The 19,652-nt window shown below is 48.9% G+C and overlaps 1 long non-coding RNA gene across 1 annotated transcript; it reads left to right on the forward strand.

Annotated features, from left to right (window-relative positions):
- Window positions 1-17,822: 17,822 nt before the first annotated feature.
- Window positions 17,823-19,280, forward strand: LOC144791761 (uncharacterized). The gene is made up of 3 exons (XR_013602464.1): window positions 17,823-17,899; window positions 18,027-18,153; window positions 19,185-19,280. It is a non-coding gene; the product is annotated as an uncharacterized LOC144791761 (long non-coding RNA).
- Window positions 19,281-19,652: the final 372 nt, after the last annotated feature.

The raw sequence follows: 19,652 nt of genomic DNA on the forward strand, positions 1-19,652 counted from the left end.
GGTGCAAGCTAGAGGGGAGAAGGGCGCAAAGTAGAGAGGAGACGGGTGCACGGTAGAGAGGAGAAGGGTGCAAGGTAGAGAGGATATGGGTGCTAGGCAGAGAGGAAATGGGTGCAAGGCAGATAGGAGATGGGTGCAAGGCGGAGGGGAAAAGGGTGCAAGGTAGAGAGGAGAAGCGTGCAAGGTAGAGGAGAGAAGGGTGCAAGGCAGAGAGGAGAAGGGTGCAAGGTAGAGAGGAGATGGATGCAAGGCAGAGAGTAGATGGGTGCATGGTAGAGGGAAAAGGGTGCAAGGTAGAAAGGAGAAGGGTGTAAGTCAGAGGGGAGAAGAATTAAAGGCAGAGGGGAGAAGGGCGCAAGGTAGAGAGGAGAAGGGTGCAAGGTAGAGAGGAGATGGGTGCAAGGCAGAGAGGAGATGGGTGCAAGGCAGAGAGGAGAAGGGTGCAAGGTAGAGAAGGGTGCAAGGCAGAGGGGAGAAGGGTGCACGGCAGAGGGGAGAAGGGTGCAAGACAGAGAGGAGAACGGTCCAAAGCAGAGTGGAGAAGGGTGCAAGGCAGAGGGGAAAAGGGTGCAAGGTAGAGAGCAGAAGGGTGCAAGGCATAGGGGAGAAGAGTTCAAGGGGGAGGGGAGAAGGGTGCCAGGCAGAGGGGAGAAGGGTGCAAGGCAGAGAGGAGAAGGGTGCAAGGTGGAGGGGAGAAGGGTGCAAGGCTGAGGGCAGAAGGGTTCAAGGAAGAGAGGAGAAGGGTGCAAGGCGGAGGGGAGAAGGGTGCAAGTCAGAGGGGAGAAGGGTGCAATGCAGAGAGGAGAAGGGTGCAAGGCAAAGGGGAGTAGGGTCCAAAGCAGAGGGGAGGAGGGTGCAAGGCAGAGGGGAGAAGGGTGCAAGGCAGAGGGGAGAAGGGTGCAAGGCAGAGTGGAGAAGGGTGCAAAGCAGAGGGGAGAAGGGTGCAAGGCAGAGGGGAGAAGGGTGCAAGGCAGAGGGGAGAATAGTGCAAGGCAGAGGGGAGAATGGTGCAAGGTAGAAAAGGGTGCAAGGCAGAGGTGGAGTAGAGTGCAAGGCAGAGGGGGAAGGGTGCAAGGCAGAGGGGAAAAGGGTGCAAAGCAGAGGGGAGAAGGGTGTAAGGTAGAGGGTAGAATAGTGCAAGGCAGTGGGGAGAGTGGTGCAAGGTAGAAAAGGGTGCAAGGTGGAGGTGGAGTAGGGTGCTAGGCAGAGGGGAGAAGGGTGCAAGGCAGAGGGGAGAAGGGTGCAAGGCGGAGAGGAGAAGGGTGCAAGGCAGAGGGGCGAAGGGTGCAAGGCAGAGAGGAGAATGGTGCAAGGCGGAGGGGAGAAGGGTGCAAGGCGGAGGGGAGAAGGGCGCAAGGTAGAGGGGTGAAGGGCACAAGGTAAAGAGGAGAAGGGCGCAAGGTAGAGAGGAGAAGGGTGCAAGGTAGAAAGGAGATGGGTGCAAGGCAGAGAGGAGATGGGTGCAAGGCAGAGAGGAGATGGGTGCAAGGCAGGGAGGAGAAGGGTGCAAGGCAGAGGGGAGAAGGGTGCAAGGCAGAGGGGAGAAGGGTGCAAAGTAGAGAGGAGAAGGGTGCAAGGCGGAGGGGAGAATGGTGCAAGCTAGAGGGGAGAAGGGTACAAGGTAGAGAGGAGAAGGGTGCACGGTAGAGAGGAGAAGGGTGCAAGGTAGAGAGGAGATGGGTGCAAGGCAGAGAGGAGATGGGTGCAAGGCAGATAGGAGATGGGTGCAAGGCGGAGGGGAGAAGGGTGCAAGGTAGAGAGGAGAAGGGTGCAAGGCGGTGGGGAGAAAGGTGCAAGGTAGAGGGGAGAAGGGTGCAAGGCAGAGAGGAGAAGGGTGCAAGGCGGAGGGGAGATGGGTGCAATGTAGAGGGGAGAAGGGTGCAAAGAGGGAGAGAAGGGTGCAAGGCAGAGAGGAGAAGAGTGCAGGGTAGAGAGGAGATGGGTGCAAGGCAGAGAGGAGATGGGTGCAAGGTGGAGGGAGAAGGGTGCAAGGTAGAAAGGAGAAGGGTGTAAGTCAGAGGGGAGAAGGGTGCAAGGCAGAGGGGAGAAGGGCGCAAGGTAGAGAGGAGAAGGGTGCAAGGTAGAGCGGAGATGGGTGCAAGGTAGAGAGGAGATGGGTTCAAGGCAGAGAGGAGAAGGGTGCAAGGTAGAGAAGGGTGCAAGGCAGAGGGGCGAAGGGTGCAAGGCAGAGGGGAGACGGGTGCAAGACAGAGAGTAGAAGGGTCCAAGGTCGAGAGGAGAAGGGTGCAAGGCAGAGGGGAGAAGGGTGCAAGGTAGAGAGGAGAAGGGTGCAAGGCAGAGGGGAGAAGAGTTCAAGGGGGAGGGGAGAAGGGTGCCAGGCAGAGGGGAGAAGGGTGCAAGGCGGAGAGGAGAAGGGTGCAAGGTGGAGGGGAGAAGGGTGCAAGGCAGAGGGCAGAAGGGGTCAAGTTAGATAGGCGAAGGGTGCAAGGCGGAGGGTAGAAGGGTGCAAGGCAGAGGGGAGAAGGGTGCAAGGCAGAGAGGAAAAGGGTGTAAGGCAGAGGGGAGAATGGTGCAAGAGAGAGAGGAGAAGGGTGCAAGACAGAGGGGAGAAGGGTGCAAAGCAGAGGGGAGAAAGGTGCAAGGCAGAGGGGAGAAGGGTGCAAGGCAGAGGGGAGAAGGGTACAAGGCAGAGGGGAGAATGGTGCAAGAGAGAGAGGAGAAGGGTGCAAGACAGAGGGGAGAAGGGTGCAAAGCAGAGGGGAGAAAGGTGCAAGGCAGAGGGGAGAATGGTGCAAGGTAGAGGGGAGAATGGTGCAAGGTAGAAAAGGGTGCAAGGCGGAGGTGGAGTAGGGTGCAAGGCAGAGGGGAGAAGGGTGCAAGGCAGAGGGGAAAAGGGTGCAAGGCAGAGAGGAGAAGGGTGAAATTCAGAGGGGAGAAGGGTGCAAGGCAGAGGGGAGAACGGTGCAAGGCAGAGGGGAGAAGGGTGCAAGGCGGAGGGGAGAAGGGTGCAAGGCAGAGGGGAGAAGGGTGCTAGGCAGAGAGGAGAAGGGTGCAAGGCAGAGGGGAGAAGGGTGCAAGGCAGAGAGGAGAAGGGTGCAAGGCAGAGGGGAGAAGGGTGCAAGGCAGAGAGGAGAAGGGTGCAAGGTAGAGAGGAGAAGGGTGCACGGCAGAGGGGAGAAGGGTGCAAGGCAGAGGGGAGAAGGGTGCAAGGTAGAGAAGGGTGCAAGGCGGAGGGGGAGAAGGGTGCGAGGCAGAGAAGAGAAGCGTGCAAGGCAGAGAGGAGAAGGGTGAAAGGCAGAGGGGAGAAGGGTGCAAGGCAGAGGGGAGAAGGGTGCAAGGTAGAGAGGAAAAGGGTGCATGGCAGAGGGGAGAAGGGTGCAAGGCAGAGGGGAAAAGGGTGCACGGCAGAGGGGAGATGGGTGCACGGCAGAGGGGCGAAGGGTACAAGGCAGAGGGGAGAAGGGTGCAAGGTAGAGAAGGGTGCAGGGCGAAGGGGGAGAAGGGTGCAAGGCAGAGGAGAGAAGGGTGCAAGTCAGAGAGGAGAAGGGTGCAAGGCAGAGGGGAGAAGGGTGCAAGGCAGAAAAGAGAAGGGTGCAAGGCAGAGGGGAAAAGAGTGCAAGGCAGAGGGAGAATGGTGCAAGGCAGAGGGGACAATAGTGCAAGGTAGAAAAGGGTGCAAGGCGGAGGGGGAGAAGGGTGCAAGGGGAAGTGGGAGAAGGGTGCATGGGGAGGGCGAGTAGGGATCAAGGCAGAGGGGAGAAGGGTGCAAGGGGGATGGTGATGAAGTTAAAAATGTGCCCCCCCGCAAATATTTCTGATGACGCCCATGACAACGCACACTACTTTGTGAGAGAGAGTGGGAGAGAGTGGAGAGAGAGTGGAGTGAGAGAGAGAGAGTGGAGTGAGAGAAAGAGTGGAGTGAGAGAGAGTGGAGTGAGAGAGAGTGGAGAGAGAGAGAGTGGAGAGAGAGAGAGTGGACAGAGAGAGTGGAGAGAGAGAGTGGACAGAGAGAGAGAGGAGAGAGACAGTGGAGAGAGAGTAGAGAGAGAGAGAGTAGAGAGATAGTAGAGAGAGACAGTGGAGAGAGAGCGTGCAGGGAGACAGTGGAGAGAGAGTGGAGAGAGAGAGAGAGTAGAGGGAGAGAGAGAGTGGAGAGAGAGTGGAGGGAGAGTGGAGAGAGAGAGTAGAGAGAGACAGTGGTGAGAGAGTGGAGAGAGAGTGGAGAGAGAGTAGAGAGAGTGGAGAGACAGTGGAGAGAGACAGTGGAGAGAGAGAGAGTGGAGAGAGAGTAGAGATAGACAGTGGAGAAAGATTGGAGAGAGAATGGAGACAGAGTGAGAGAGAGTGGAGAGTGAGCAGAGAGAGTGGTGAGACAGTGGAGATAGACAGTAGAGAGATAGAGTAGAGCGATTGGAGAGAGAGGGAGTGGAGAGAGAGTAGAGAGAGAGAGAAGAGAGTAGAGAGAGAGAAGAGACAGATAGTGGAGAAAGATTGGAGAGAGAATGGAGACAGAGTGAGAGAGAGTGGAGAGTGAGCAGAGAGAGTGGTGAGACAGTGGAGATAGACAGTAGAGAGATAGAGTAGAGCGATTGGAGAGAGAGGGAGTAGAGAGAGAGTGGAGAGAGAGTGGAGAGATTAGAAAGAGTGGAGAGAGAGTGGAGATAGAGTGGAGAGAGAGTGGAGAGAGAGTGGAGAGTGGAGACAGAGTGGAGAGAGTCAGGAGAGAGTGGAGAGAGAGTGGAGAGAGTCAGGAGAGAGAGAGGAGGGAGAGATTGGAGAGGGAGAGGAGAGGGTGAGGAGAGAGAGTGGAGAGTGAGTGGAGAGACAGTGGAGAGAGAGTGGAGAGAGTGGAGAGAGAGAGTGGAATGAGAGATTGGATAGTGAGAGATAGAGAGAGTGTGGAGAGGGAGTAGAGAGAGACAGTGGAGAGAGAGTGGAGAGAGAGAGTAGCGAGAGTGGAGAGAGAGAGTGGAGAGAGTGGAGAGATTGGAGAGAGAGAGTGTGGAGAGAGAGTAGAGAGAGAGAGGGAGAAGAGAGTAGAGAGAGAGTGGAGAGAGAGTGGAGAGAGAGTGGAGAGAGAGAGTAGAGAGAGTGGAGAGAGTGGAGAGAGAGTGGAGAGTGGAGAGAGAGTGGAGAGAGTGGAGAGAGTGGAGAGAGAGAGGAGATAGAGTGGAGAGAGAGAGGAGAGAGAGAGTAGAGAGAGTGGAGAGGGAGAGGAGAGGGAGAGGAGAGAGAGTGGAGAGAGTGGAGAGTGGCAAGAGAGTGGAGAGAGAGTGGAGAGAGAGTGGAGAGGGTGGAAAGAGTAGAGATAGAGTGGAGAGAGAGAGAGGAGAGAGAGAAGAGAGAGAGTGGAGAGTGGAGAGAGAATGGAGAGAGAGTGGAGAGAGTGGAGAGAGAGTGGAGAGAGTCAGGAGAGAGAGAGGAGAGAGAGTGGAGAGGAGAGAGAGTGGAGAGAGAGTGGAGAGAGAGTGGAGAGAACAAGTGGAGAGAGTGAGAGAGTGGAGAGAGAGTGGAGTGAGAGTAGAGAGAGTAGAGAGAGAGAGAGTGGAAAGAGAGAATGGAGAGAGAGAGAGTTGCGAGAGAGTGCAGGGAGACAGTGGAGAGAGAGTGGAGAGAAAGTGGAGAGAGAGAGTGGAGAGAGAGTGGCGAGAGTGGAGAGAGAGTGGAGAGAGTGGAGAGAGAGTGGAGAGAGTGGAGAGAGAGAGAGGGAGAGAAGAGAGTAGAACAAGAGTGGAGAGAGAGTGGAGAGAGAGAGAGTGGAGAGAGTGGAGAGAGTGGATAGAGTGGAGGGAGAGTGGAGAGAGAGAGTAGAGAGAGACAGTGGTGAGAGAGTGGAGAGAGAGTGGAGAGAGTGGAGAGACAGTGGAGAGAGAGAGTGGAGAGAGAGAGAGTGGAGAGAGAGAAGAGATAGACAGTGGAGAAAGATTGGAGAGAGAATGGAGAGAGAGTGAGAGAGAGTGGAGAGTGAGTAGAGAGAGTGGTGAGACAGTGGAGAGAGACAGTGGAGAGATAGAGTGGAGAGATTGGAGAGAGAGGGAATGGAGAGAGAGTAGAGAGAGAGAGAAGAGAGTAGAGAGAGAGAAGAGACAGATAGTGGAGAGAGAGTGGAGAGAGAGTGGAGAGTGGCAAGAGAGTGGAGAGAGAGTAGAGAGAGAGTGGAGAGAGAGTGGAGAGATTGGAAAGAGTGGAGAGAGAGGGGAGATAGAGTGGAGAGAGAGAGGAGAGAGAGTGGAGAGAGAGTGGAGAGTGGAGAGAGAGTAGAGAGAGTCAGGAGAGAGTGGAGAGAGTCAGGAGAGAGAGAGGAGAGAGAGATTGGAGAGGGAGAGGAAAGGGAGAGGAGAGAGAGTGGAGAGTGAGTGGAGAGACAGTGGAGAGAGAGTGGAGAGAGTGGAGAGAGAGAGTGGAACGAGAGATTGGATAGTGAGAGAGGGAGAGAGTGTGGAGAGGGAGTTGAGAGAGAGTGGAGAGAGAGTGGAGAGAGAGAGTGGCGAGAGTGGAGGGAGAAAGAGTGGAGAGAGTAGAGAGATTGGAGAGAGAGAGTGTGGAGAGAGAGTAGAGAGAGAGAGGGAGAAGAGAGTAGAGAGAGAGTGGAGAGAGAGTGGAGAGAGAGTGGAGAGTGGTGAGATTTATTTTATTTTATTTTATTTATTTTAAAAATTTATAAAGCGCAGCATATACCCGTAGGTGTCTTGGCGCTGTGACTCTGCTAAAATTCTCTGACTGAGCATTTATCTACCTTAGGAAGTGGTCCCTGGACAGTTATTGGTCAAACAACCATGTTTTCAGCAGTTTCCTAAACTGAAATAACGAGGGTGAAGATTTGATTATCTCTGGAAGAGTATTCCAGAGTCCGGCCGCGGAGTTAGTGAAGCATATGTCGCCCCAAGTGACCGTCCTGGTACGCGGCACTGTTAATAGGTGCCTCTGTTCAGATCTTAAAGATCTTTTAGGTAGATAGTGGACTAGTTTCTGTTTGAGAAACGCCGGGCCATGACCATTAAGGGCTTTGAAGGTGAGGCACAAGGTCTTGAATCTAATGCGATTTCTCACCGTTAACCAGTGGTAGTTCCTGATTACATGCTTGATAGACTGGAATTTCGGAGTACCGGATAGTAGCCTTGCCGCAGCATTTTGAATGAGTTGCAGTTTGGCCACCACCCGTGCTTGTGCATTTGCAAATAATCCATTGCAATAATCCAGGGAGGATATTACCAAGGAGCTCACCACTGTTTTCCTTGTGTTCTCAGGAAGAAAGGGCAGGATTTTTTTGATGATCTTAAGCTTGTAAAAGGCCGATGAGGCTACCTGATTGGCGTGGCTAGAGAAGTTGAGTTTATCATCGAAGATGATTCCAAGATTCCTAACCTTCTGCACAGGTTCTGGAGGAGCTCCAAGTGCAGTCGGCCACCATGTGGTAGACCACTGTGGAGATAGTTTTCCAAAAATCATTACCTCGGTTTTATCCGAGTTAAGACGTAGACAGTTCTCGGCCATCCATCCCTTGATTGCCAGCATACCCTCCTGAAACCGGGCGGATACTTCCTCGCCATCGTTCTTAATGGCGATCACCAACTGGGTGTCGTCGGCGTATGAGGTCAGGCTCATCCGGTAGTACTTAATCACCCTAGCTAAGTCCGACACATAGATGTTAAAAAGTGTCGGACTTAGGGATGAGCCTTGCGGAACGCCACATGGGAGGGCAAGATCAGTAGATTGTATTGATCCCCAGGTCACTGCCTGTGTTCTGTTAGACAGAAAAGAAGACAGAAGATCCTTGGCCCTTGAGTGTATGCCCATTTCTTCGACACGGTCAATCAAGATGGAATGATTGACCGTGTCGAAGGCTGCAGAGAGATCCAGCAGGACCAGTATCGCTGTTCCTCCCTGGTCCCTGATGGTCCTGATATCGTCAGCAGCTTTTATAAGAGCAGTCTCTGTTCCATGTAGTTTCCGGAACCCAAACTGAGAGTCGTCCAGGAGGTTATTTTGTTCGATGTATTCAGCTATTTGTCTATTCATGAGAGAGAGAGTGGAGAGAGAGTGGAGAGGGTGGAAAGAGTGGAGAGAGAGTGGAGATAGAGTGGAGAGAGAGAGAAGAGAGAGAGGAGAGAGAGTGGAGAGAGTGGAGGGAGAGTGGAGAGAGAATGGAGAGAGAGAGGAGTGAGAGTGGAGAGGGAGAGGAGAGAGAGTGTAGAGAGAGTGGAGAGAGAGTGGAGAGAAAGAGTAGAGAGAGTGGAGAGAGAGTGGAGATAGAGTGGAGAGAGAGAGAAGAGAGAGAGGAGAGAGAGTGGAGAGAGTGGAGAGAGAGTGGAGAGAGTCAGGAGAGAGAGAGGAGTGAGAGTGGAGAGGGAGAGGAGAGAGAGTGGAGAGAGAGTGGAGAGAGAGTGGAGAGAAAGAGTGGAGAGAGTGGAGAGAGAGTGGAGAGAGAGTGGAGAGAGAGTAGAGAGAGTAGAGAGAGAGAAAGTGGAAAGAGAGAGTGGAGAGAGAGAGAGTTGCGAGAGAGTGGAGGGAGACAGTGGAGAGAGAGTGGAGAGAGAGTGGAGAGAGAGAGTGGAGAAAGAGTGGCGAGAGTGGAGAGAGAGTGGAGAGATTGGAGAGAAAGAGAGTGGAGAGAGAGTAGAGAAAGAGAGAGAGAGAAGAGAGTAGAGAGAGAGTGGAGAGAGTGGAGAGAGTGGATAGAGTGGAAAGAGAGTGGAGAGTGGCGAGAGAGTGGAGAGAGTGGCGAGAGTGGAGAGAGAGTAGAGATAGAGTGGAGAGAGAGAGGAGAGAGAGAGGAGAGAGAGTGGAGAGAGAGTGGAGAGTGGAGACAGAGTGGAGAGAGAGTCGGGAGAGTGGAGAGAGTGGAGAGAGAGAGTGGAGAGAGAGAGGAGAGAGAGAGGAGAGAGAGTGGAGAGAGAGAGTGGAGAGAGACAGAGAGAGAGTGGAGAGAGAGTGGAGAGAGAGTGGAGAGAGAGAGTGGATAGAAAGAGACAGTCAAGAGAGAGGAGAGAGAGTGAAGAGAGAGTGGAGAGAGAGTGGAGAGAGAGAGTGGAGAGATAGAGAGAGTGTTTGGAAAGAGAGTGGAGAGAGAGTGGAGAGGGAGAGGTGAGAGAGAGAGGAGAGAGAGAGGAGAGAGAGTGGAGAGAGAGTGGAGAGAGAGAGAGAGTGGAGAGAGAGGGTAGAGAGAGAGTGGAGAGAGAGAAGAGAGGATAGAGAGTGGAGAGAGAGTGGAGAGAGAGAGAGAGAGTGGATAGAGAGAGAGGGAGTGGAGAGAGAGTAGAGAGAGAGAGGAGACAGATAGAGGGGAGATATAGTGGAGGGAGACAGTGGAGAGAGAGTGGAGAGAGAGTAGACAGAGAGAGAGTGGAGAGAGAGTAGAGAGAGAGAGAGAGAGAAAAGAGTAGAACGAGAGTGGGGAGAGAGTGGAGAGAGAGGGAGAGAGAGAGTGGATAGAGTGGATAGAGTGGAGAGAGACTGGAGAGTGGCGAGAGAGTGGAGAGAGAGTGGAGAGAGTGGTGAGAGTGGAGAGAGAGTGGAGATAGAGTGGAGAGAGTGAGGAGAGAGAGAGGAGAGAGAGTGGAGAGAGAGTGGAGAGTGGAGACAGAGTGGGGAGAGAGAGGGGAGAGTGGAGAGAGAGAGTGGAGAGAGAGAGTGGAGAGAGAGAGGAGAGAAAGTGGAGAGAGAGTGGAGAGAGAGTGGAGAGAGACAGAGAGAGAGTGGAGAGAGAGTGGAGAGAGAGAGTGGAGAGAGAGTGGATAGAAAGAGACAGTCGAGAGAGAGAGAGGAGAGAGTGAAGACAGAGTGCAGAGAGAGTGGAGAGAGAGAGTGGAGAGAGAGAGAAAGAGTTTGGAGAGAGAGTGGAGAGAGAGTGGAGAGAGTGGAGAGAGTGGAGAGTAGAGGGAGAGTGGAGAGAGAGTGGAGAGGGAGAGGAGAGAGAGAGGAGAGAGAGAGGAGAGAGAGTGGAGAGAGAGTGGAGAGAGAGAGAGAGGAGAGAGAGGGTGGAGAGAGAGAGAGAGTGGAGGGAGAGTGGAGAGAGAGAAGAGAGAGAGAGGAGAGAGAGTGGAGAGAGAGTAGAGAGAGAGAGAGAGAGTGAGAGAGAGAGAGAGTGGAGAGAGAGAGAGGGAGTGGAGAGAGAGTAGAGAGAGAGAAGAGAGAGATAGAGGGGAGAGATAGTGGAGGGAGACAGTGAAGAGAGAGTGGAGAGAGAGTAGACAGAGAGAGAGAGTGGAGAGAGAGTAGAGAGAGAGAGAAAGTGGAAAAGAGACAGTGGAGATAGAGTGGACAGAGTTGAGAGAGAGAATGGAGAGATAGAGTGGAGAGAGAGTAGAGACTGACTGACTCAGAAACTGAATACTGACTGACCGAGAGACTGACTGGCTGAGAAACTGACTGAGAGAGAGAGACTGACAGACTGACAGAAAGAGAGAGATAGAGAGATTGACAGAGAGAGAGAGACTGACTCTTGCTCTTTGTAGTTACATCTGCTTTTGAAATACTGCATTGTCGCATTGTCTAATGTTTTAAAACGGAAACAAGAAGGAGCAGTGGATGCACTTTTGTCAAAACTGAACGATGAGTGGGCCCACTGTTGTATATCATGACTGGAGTCTGCATCAGGAAACCCACCTAAACTCAGGCAAACTTCCCCGGCCTACTGATGGCAGGGAGCCTGTAATGAATGGACCACCACCTATGATACCCTGCGGGCAGACTAAGCCCAACCTTTGACTCCACCATCCAGTGTTACTTATAAAGGCTGGATTGGTGACAATTGCGTAACAATAGCCCCGCATCCCCTGCAGTATGGTGGGTCGCTGGCCTGAGAGCTCTAGACTGGCACAGAGGATGGGAGGGGGCCCTTTCATGTAGTTTGCAGGGGTGCCCCCTCAAGTTTCGTTATGCCACTGCTTGCAAGATAAGCCTCCTGCCAGGCCCACACCTTCCTTTTCAACCCTAAGGTAGGCCCAATACAGCCAGATCAAAGGGTACTGTGTGTTTAAAAAGTGGGCATGTATTATTAAGTTGTGCATGTCCTGGTGGCGAAAAACTCCTTAATTTGTTTCCCCTACTGCAAGACCTGACTCTCCCATAGGATACGTTTGGGCTGCCTTTTTACATTTAATAAGTGATAACTTTTAATTGGGAACAGGGATACATCTGGAGTTTGGTGTCTAAAGAATTGTAATTAATTGTAAGTAAAAGCCCTCTTCAATGATAAAGTCAGGTTTTTTGTCCCAATTCTGAAAATGCCACCTTTATAAAGTTGCCATTTTTGTCCCAACCATTAGTGCCTGCAGACTCTATCTTGGGTCACATGACAAAGTGTTGTTTTCAGTTGGTCTTTTTGAATGCTCCTAGACCCTGAGCTAAAGGGAAGCAGGGTTTTAGTAGAATTGGAGACTCTGAGTTAACACGGATGAAGGGCTGTCACCTACCACACTTGCACATCACAAAGGCCCTGCCTGAGCACTCTCACAAAAGAAGTTTGACATTAGTCTATTGTGACCCCAGACAAGCTGCAACCATGGCAAGGTGGCAGGAAATTTCAAGCAATTCTAGGAGGTGGAAACCTCTAGAAACTTTTCCTACTTCACATTGGGCACCACATATGCTATGTGTTTTTAGCTGTGATTTAAACGTAGAGCACTTTAAACATATTACTTTTTAAAGAAAGGAAAGCTTACTTGCACATTTGCACTTCTTCTCCCGCCGGTCCCCGTTCCACCACAGCTTGTGCTGTTTGAGTTGAGGGACGTGGCTCCACCCTTTTCCCCTTCATTTCCGCTACCGGGGGCATAACATAAACAGCATGGGTGCCCGTCCGTGTAGGGACAGATGACAGCACACCGCACGGCAAGGTCACCACTGTTTTTTTTTCTCAGCCTGTACTTACTTTTATGCTGCTCTGTGTTTTTAGCTGTGTTTTAAATGTAGAGCATTTTAAAATAGTACTTTTTAAAGAAAACAAAGCTTACTTGCGGATTTACACTTCTTCTCCCACCGGTCCCCGTTGCGCCGCAGTTTGTGCTGTTTGAGTGGAGGGACGTGGCTTTGCCCTTTTCCCCTTCATTTCCGCTACCAGGGGCATTACTTAAACAGTATGGGTGACCGGCTGCGCAGCAGACGCACCGCCGGCGAGCCGAAGGAACGCCAAAGGCAAGCCAGTCTGCGCTACTCTGCGGCCGGATCGCAACCAGCGCCAGCCATGCTGCCTGTTTTCAGGCAAATAAGGTAACCCAATGGTCTAGAGCGGACCTCTTGGCCCTGAATGCCACTACCTGCCCAGAGTCTCACGGCTGTGACCCGATGACAAACACCCCTCTTGGTTTTTGCTCTGATTGCAACTGGGCACCAGGCGTCCCTGGCTTAAGGGATGTTAAAGGGAGCAGAGTGAGCCAATTGAACAGATTAGGGCATGCCTAATTGATTGCAGATCCTTGTCAAAGCATGCAGAGGTTCTGTGGTTGGTATTGGCAGGAAATGAATATGAGGTCATGTTTCTGACCGAAACTTGGCTGAAGGACGATACCCTGGCCGCAGTGGCATTAGCTATGCCTTCTGGCTTTACAATACGCTGTGGAAATAGGGAGGGAGACAAAAGAGGAGGGGGGTAGGGATCATCTTCCAGGATTACTGGGACATAGTATCCTCAGTATTATTGAATAGGGGCGTGATCGAGGGCCTACATTTCTGTATCAAGACTAGCAGTACAACTTCTTTCTCAGGTCTGTTGGTATATAGGCCTCCAGACTGCCTACCCAACATACACCTGGAACTATGCAATTATATTGCACAGAAATCCCTCCTATCCTCTAATTATACTGCATTGGGGGACTTTACTCTGCATGTAAACGATTCCACTTGTGCTTAGGCTATGCAGATGGTCTCCTCACTGGAAGGCGCGAATCTGCTCCAACTTGTTAAATTCCCACAAAGCAGGGCATACACTTGACCTGATATTCTCAAATATATCGTCCATGAAAACAGAAGTGCCAAACCAGGTGGTTTGGTCAGACCACTTTCTTATTCCTTTCACTTTTAACTTGGCAAAACCTGTGTGGCATGAGAGTGCCAGATGCTTCCTAAAGAGAAATTGGAAGATGCTGACAGCTGAATGCTTGAGTCCAATTTTGTTAGCCTGTCATGCGCCTCCATCTCTAGACCCTAATGCTAATACTTTGGCTCTACATAATTGGATTGCTGCTGCCATAGAATCTACAGCACCAGCTAGAATTACTAAATCCTTGAGAAAATCACCCTTTGCTCCATGGTTCTCCGAGGCACTCAGGGATATGAAAAGCAAGTGTAAGCGCTTCGAATGACAGTGGAGGGTGGATTATGATGCTTCTGCCAAAATGACATATAAGAGTTCTTTGAAGGCACTGCACAAATCCATGAAGGAGGTCAGGAGAGATCATATTTCAAAGAGCCAGGCAAGGCTACTTTCTAGGTGGTCAACTCCTTCCTCTAACTCCGTGAACTGTTAATTGATTCCAAAACCCTCTCTGGCACTATGTGAAAAAATCTCGACTTTCTTCGATGATGAAATCAGCAAGGCCTTTTTGTTTTTATTTCTCCTTTCTTTTCTTTTGTGCCCCAAACATGCAAAGTTGGGAAAGCTTTTAAACTTGTCCAGGCATGGAAGAGTGTACAGCAAGGGTAGCCTTCCTGTTCAAAACCTATGCTAGACTCAAGCACACAGCCTAGTGCAATGGTGCCAAGGTGTGTGTGTGGCACTCAGCAGTTGAAATCAGTGCCAGCGCAAGGGAGAGGAGAGGAAAGAGAGATATCTCTGTAGATATTGCACTCTATTATTCCCCCGTCACACAATGCATTTGTGTTGCATCTATTTGTTGAAAATCTGGCCCTTAGTGTGTGTGCTGAAATCATGTGTGCATGTAAGTGTACAATGCATGAAGGTACCAGTGCTGGACAATAAGTGCGCTTGAAAGTACACTGATTAAGGATGCCTCCAAAGGTACATTACTAACTACTTATCCATTTTCGAAAGCTCAAGCGTGCCTGGTGAAAATATGAGGAGGAAAGGATTTCCTCAGGCAGATTTGTGTATTTCTGCAAGAGTTGGGTGGGACACACTTAAGGCAAGAGACTCCCTTTACACTTCTAAAGAGTGGTCTTAGATTCAGTGGTAGATCTCAAGGAAGGAGCTGGACTCATCTCAGGAAGGGAGATGGGGCTGATAAGGCAAAGCAAACTTACTGTGTCTTCTTGAGCTGGTGGCTGCTCCAAAAACTGGAAGGACTCCAGCAGCTTCACTCAGGAGAGAGATCCTGTGCTGCTGGGTGCTGACCTGTGGACTGTGAGCATCCTTAATTCTCCACACTGAGCAGGACTCATTAGTTCTTGCTCCAAGGGTACTGACTGCTTCGCAGATCACCTCTGTGCGGCCAGAGTGATAAGACATTCATTGGGCCCGTTGGGCTCAGAGGGACTTACTGCTGATGGTGCTGCAGCAATATAGACACAATTGACTAAAATACTGAAGTATCACAGGGGAACTCTTGCGTATGGCCTAATAATGTGCATTCTCTGGATGGGGCCACCACTGAATGTGGAATAACCCTGAAAACATTCAACAAAAGAGGGTGGAACTACTAAAGTCCCAATCTCAAGGGGGCTCGTGTTGTTTCTTGTAAATGCTGTATGCTTTACCATGTGTAGAGTTAGGAAGAAAATACTTCTTTTTCATATAAAAACAAGTATTTGACTGGATATTGATTTATTGTTCATACTTTTTGCACTTTGGGTTATGAGTCGCGTTCACTTACTTTTATGTACACTTCCCCTCCGAGGGAGCCTTTGACTGCTCGACCACAGCTACCACTGATAGTCAAGTGCAGAAGAGGTACTTGGCCCAGTTGCTCAAGTTCCATAGTAGGTCAGGCCCTGGGATGTCAGGAATGAAAGGCTTCAACACCCACAGCCCTATGAAAGGTGTTCTGACACATATCTTGTCAGCTGTATCAAGGCTTGTTTGGTTTCACCTGCAGTCCTATAAAATAACCACTGGGTGTCACCATTACTCCACGGACTGATACTGGCATTCTAAAAGCGTCTTTAGCAGTTGGGAGTCATCAGAATACTGATATATTGTGTTGGCCTCAGCTCAAGCACAGAGCCAGAAAACTGTTTAAATGCCTCAGTTTACAGGTGCATCTTTCCTAAAGAAGCCCCTTTTCCCAAAGCTGTGGTGAAAAGCAGCATGTGTAACAGCCCTTGTGTGCTACCATCTAAAAATTGTTAGTAGTTCATAAATCGAACACATATCTGCAACGTCGGTATACCTCTTCTATTTTTCCCATATAAAAGTAAAATGTTCCATCTCTGCCAGTAAGTCCATTTACTGGATGGGAAAGTGATGGAAGCTTTAGAGTGTTGTAGTGAAGAACAAACGTACATACAGCACATCACACCTCTCACCCTTTCGAAGAGGTCTGTTTAGGTCTGGCCAGAGGCAAATTAATCAGTCTTCCTGAACAAGAGCAGGCCCAGATCTGGAAAAGCACAAGGAGGTGAAATACCAAGGACCCTATTAGGATGGCGGGCGTATTGCCCCCGCTGGGCTGGCGGTGGACACCGCTGGCCCGGGCGGGGGCAATCCGCCCGCCATCCCAGTAGAAAAGACCCCGCCATATTACTATGGAAAGGCATGCGGAGTCTGCTAGGGGGGCCCGTTGCGGGCCCCCAAGGACTCTGGGGGGTGGGGGGGCACATGGGGGGTACCTATGGTACCCCCCTGCAGTTCTATGCACAACATGGCAGGAACCACGCAGTGCCTGCCATGCTGTGCATAGAAGCGCACAACATGCCTCCCTAACATTGTGACCGCCCGCCACAATGTTAGGGATGCAGGATGCGCCGCCCACTGTGGCGGGTGCATCCTAATACTACCCACGGGACCCCCGCCCTTATGGTGGGCGGTCCATTTCCACAACGGGATGGCGGGCGGACAAAGTCCGTCTGTCATCCTAATGGGGCCCCAAATATGTTGATGATTATGAAGACGATAAAGACATTTTTATAATTTCATTCATATATCGTTCAAATAAAGGCAAGTCACTGGGGCGGACATGTGAGGCTCAAAATCCAGTAAGGCAGAGTACACACACTCATAGACACTGACACACCATTGAATGTCATGTCCAAAACTTTCAGCAGCCTGAGCCTAGACCCACCAAGTCCTGTAATCACAGAAGAAGCCCTCTTCAATCTCTGGCTCCCAACCGGTGCAGACTGTGCTCCTCTTCCAGAGGTGAGACCCCTGGTGATGGTCATTGATGCCCCTACACATCTGGTGCTAGAAATTTTAAACTAAAATACATTTGAGCATATCCACCCACAACTGGGAGAAATATTTGCAGCTTATGGCATACTGGGGAAAATAAAAACAGATAAAAGTCCATCTATATAAGAAGTTGATCATAAAGCAAACAAGGCTAACCTAGGCATCCGCGGAAGAGAAGCTTCCTGAGTTAAACTATAGGATTAAGGAAAGAACAACAAGCTAACATTGAAAGAGAGATACACAAATTCCTAGGAGTGTATATACTCAGAGTCCCCCTACTGCATTCCTCTAGTTTGGGAGAGCAGAACGGGGAGTTCTTGCAGTGACTGCTCAATGTGCAGAGACCACACTGGAGGAAGCTACGCAACAGTGCACGCGCCAGCTATGTGCCAAGGGTCAGACACAACTAAATATATATGGGGGAATGGGGCTCCTATAAGACAGGCCATTGAGAAGCAAATTCAGGGTCCCTTCTGAATGCAATCCCCGGAAAGTGGTGGCCATCCGAGGCACCATGGACACAACAATCCAAATGTGTCACCGTGCAAGAAAATAACCCAACCATACAGGGATGGGCCACAAACAGAGGCCATGCCTGGAGTGTGTTGATGAGTCATGAGCAGCTGAAGACCCCAGCAGCAACTCCTCCAGCTAGCCAAACTAACCAACCTGGGACTGTATTACATGTCCCCTCTATGCACACCCCAGAGCCACTTTGGTATTATAGAAGGGGACGCAGACGCTTCTATATTAACAATAGGGCGGATGCACTGAACCCCTCCCATGCTCGTGATGGAACCGCTCTGTCACGAGCCTGGGGTGGGCTGTGCTGGTGATGGAGAGGTTCCGTCACGGCCCGCTCAGTGCACCTGCGCGGCGCTGATTACGCGCCTGCGCGGCACGTTCTATTGAGCGGGCGGGGCCGTGACGGAACCGCTCCGTCACAAGGTAAGGTAAGGTAAGGTAAGTATACTTGTAAAGCTCACTGTTACTCCAACTCGGAGTGTCCTGGCGCTGTATACCGCTGGGGAACCCGTCCTGGCTTTCCCTGTGAGATGGTCCCTCCTGGGCACCTCCATCTACGGTCGCATATCTCGCTGACTCATGGTATTGGTCTCAACCTGCAAAGGTGCGCCCTACTAACTTTCAATCTAATGTTACTAAGGGCATATCCAAATACAAATGTGCTTAAATACACAATGGGAGTACCATACTGATTAAGCTACTACAATTCCGGGACCTTTTGTAAAAGGAAAATTACGCAATTAGAGATTAAGAAGCTCTTGTTACACTAAACGGTCCATCATACAATGAGACACTTCTTTCTTCACAGAATCATGGAAAACGGGTAGTTTATTAAACTCTCCTTGTATATATCTTCATTTTTAGATATGACTACATGAATGTCATCAGTTAGACAGATCCTACTCCTGGAAATCGTTTTTCCATATAAGACCAGGTAAACGAAGAAGTTTATGGTTTGAATCAACATTATAAAATCGTACTTCATAGACACAAATGTCGCTTAGTCTGAGCATCCCTGCTAATATACTTTTGTATATATATGCTTTAATTACAGAACTTGACTGGTCTTGTTTGCTGATTTTATCATGTATCATCACTATCGTCATTTACTATAAACCTCCAGATAAGGTATAGAACCTTTAGTAAGCTTTATTTACAACTTAAACACGCTGTATATTTTTATTTTTATATCGACCTATGTTCTTGAAATTAATGCCTTTCTAAATACTTCTTATTTCTATTCTCTTCTATCCAGACAGTCCATATCTACACTATATTGAGTATCATAAATACTGTATAAAACGAACAGGATCCACACTAGTGATTTGTAGCCATCATCGTTATCCATCAACTAGATTTATGACATCTACTATTTCCTCAAGGTATAAGGAATCTTTTTCAATAAAATGTTCCCTTATTTAAGTATAGGCATGATAACTGCTTATGGAATAGGCTGTAACTAATCACCAAGTGCTCATTGTAATATCAAATTTGGATGTCTAATTATTAATATACTAATGAATACGCTACAACTCTAATTTTATAGATAACAGAGATTTTCAATAAAGATGCACCAATTACATCTGAGTTAACAACCAGATCAGAGTTCGCCCTTATTTTGTAAGTATGAATAAAATTATTAGCAACAACCATAAGTATGGTACTGTCTTTTTCAAAATAGCTATAGTATAGATCTCGTAACAAGTTGAATTCCAAAGTTGGACATCTATATATAAGCGCCTAGTTATCTGGATCAGCGCTTTGCATATGACACCAACAGTTTAGTATGTAAAATCGACTATAGACCCAATTAAAAATAATATACTATGCTTATGCAACTATGTCACTACTGGAATATCAACGGGTATCAAAAACTTACTCTACAGCGAGTCAGTCATTAGATTATATTTGAGGGTGTTTTGAGTGTCTATGACAGTGATTATTCAAACTGTTACATCATAGAGGGTCTATGTTACATAACAGACATTGAGACCTTAACGCTAGTGTTACAGTTTCTATGACAAGGTTTTTTTCAAATATCAAATTACTGAATGTTATCTGAACATATAAGAACCTGAGATCCTTATGTACCTGCTACAGTTATGAAATATATAACCTTCCTCCTCGGATGCATAGACTGTTTGAATAATTAAGAAGAGAAATAACACTCTTGAGGATATAATTGTATGAAATTTGTGCAACAGATGTATACACGAGTCAAATGTGTTATATGCTTCTGCCTCTGCCATATAGATGAAGTTATATTATCCAATTCATGTCTTTTCCTTGCTGTTCATATGAAGACACTTAGCTAAACAAGAATGTATATATTATGTGTATATATTTAAGTCCACTGTAAATATTTTGGTTTTGTGATGTAAAAATATTAAGATATGTTTTTTATAATCCATAGAGCAGTAGACGGTAACCTGAGGAAGGCTCAAGAGCCGAAACGCGCGTTGTGTGACATCTACCGCTTTGCCTTCAACAATGCATTCAGCTTTATGTCTATTGGTTTTCTCCTTTTTCTAATATGTTTTTAATTGACTATTTGTTATATTGAAATATAATCCTAAAAAAACAAAAACAAAAGAGAAATACACCAAAAAACTATATAAAATATGTAATTTCTCCCCAAAAAATTGATTGATATGAATAATACATACTAATAAAATTATAACAGAAATTTCCAATGTTTGGAGACTATTATTATACAGTTGGACTTTCTATTTTCAATTATATATCTAGACTGTATTAACTTAAGTACAATTGGTATGTGTCACTTAGCTATAGACTTTCCCTAACTCTGTTTGTTCCCTATGTATAGCAGGTGCTAAGATTACATATAGGGGTCCCCTTTTTTCTAATCATTTGTAAACTC

Source organism: Lissotriton helveticus, chromosome 11 (genome assembly GCF_964261635.1).
Source record: "Lissotriton helveticus chromosome 11, aLisHel1.1, whole genome shotgun sequence".
In the NCBI taxonomy this organism is placed as follows: domain Eukaryota; kingdom Metazoa; phylum Chordata; class Amphibia; order Caudata; family Salamandridae; genus Lissotriton; species Lissotriton helveticus.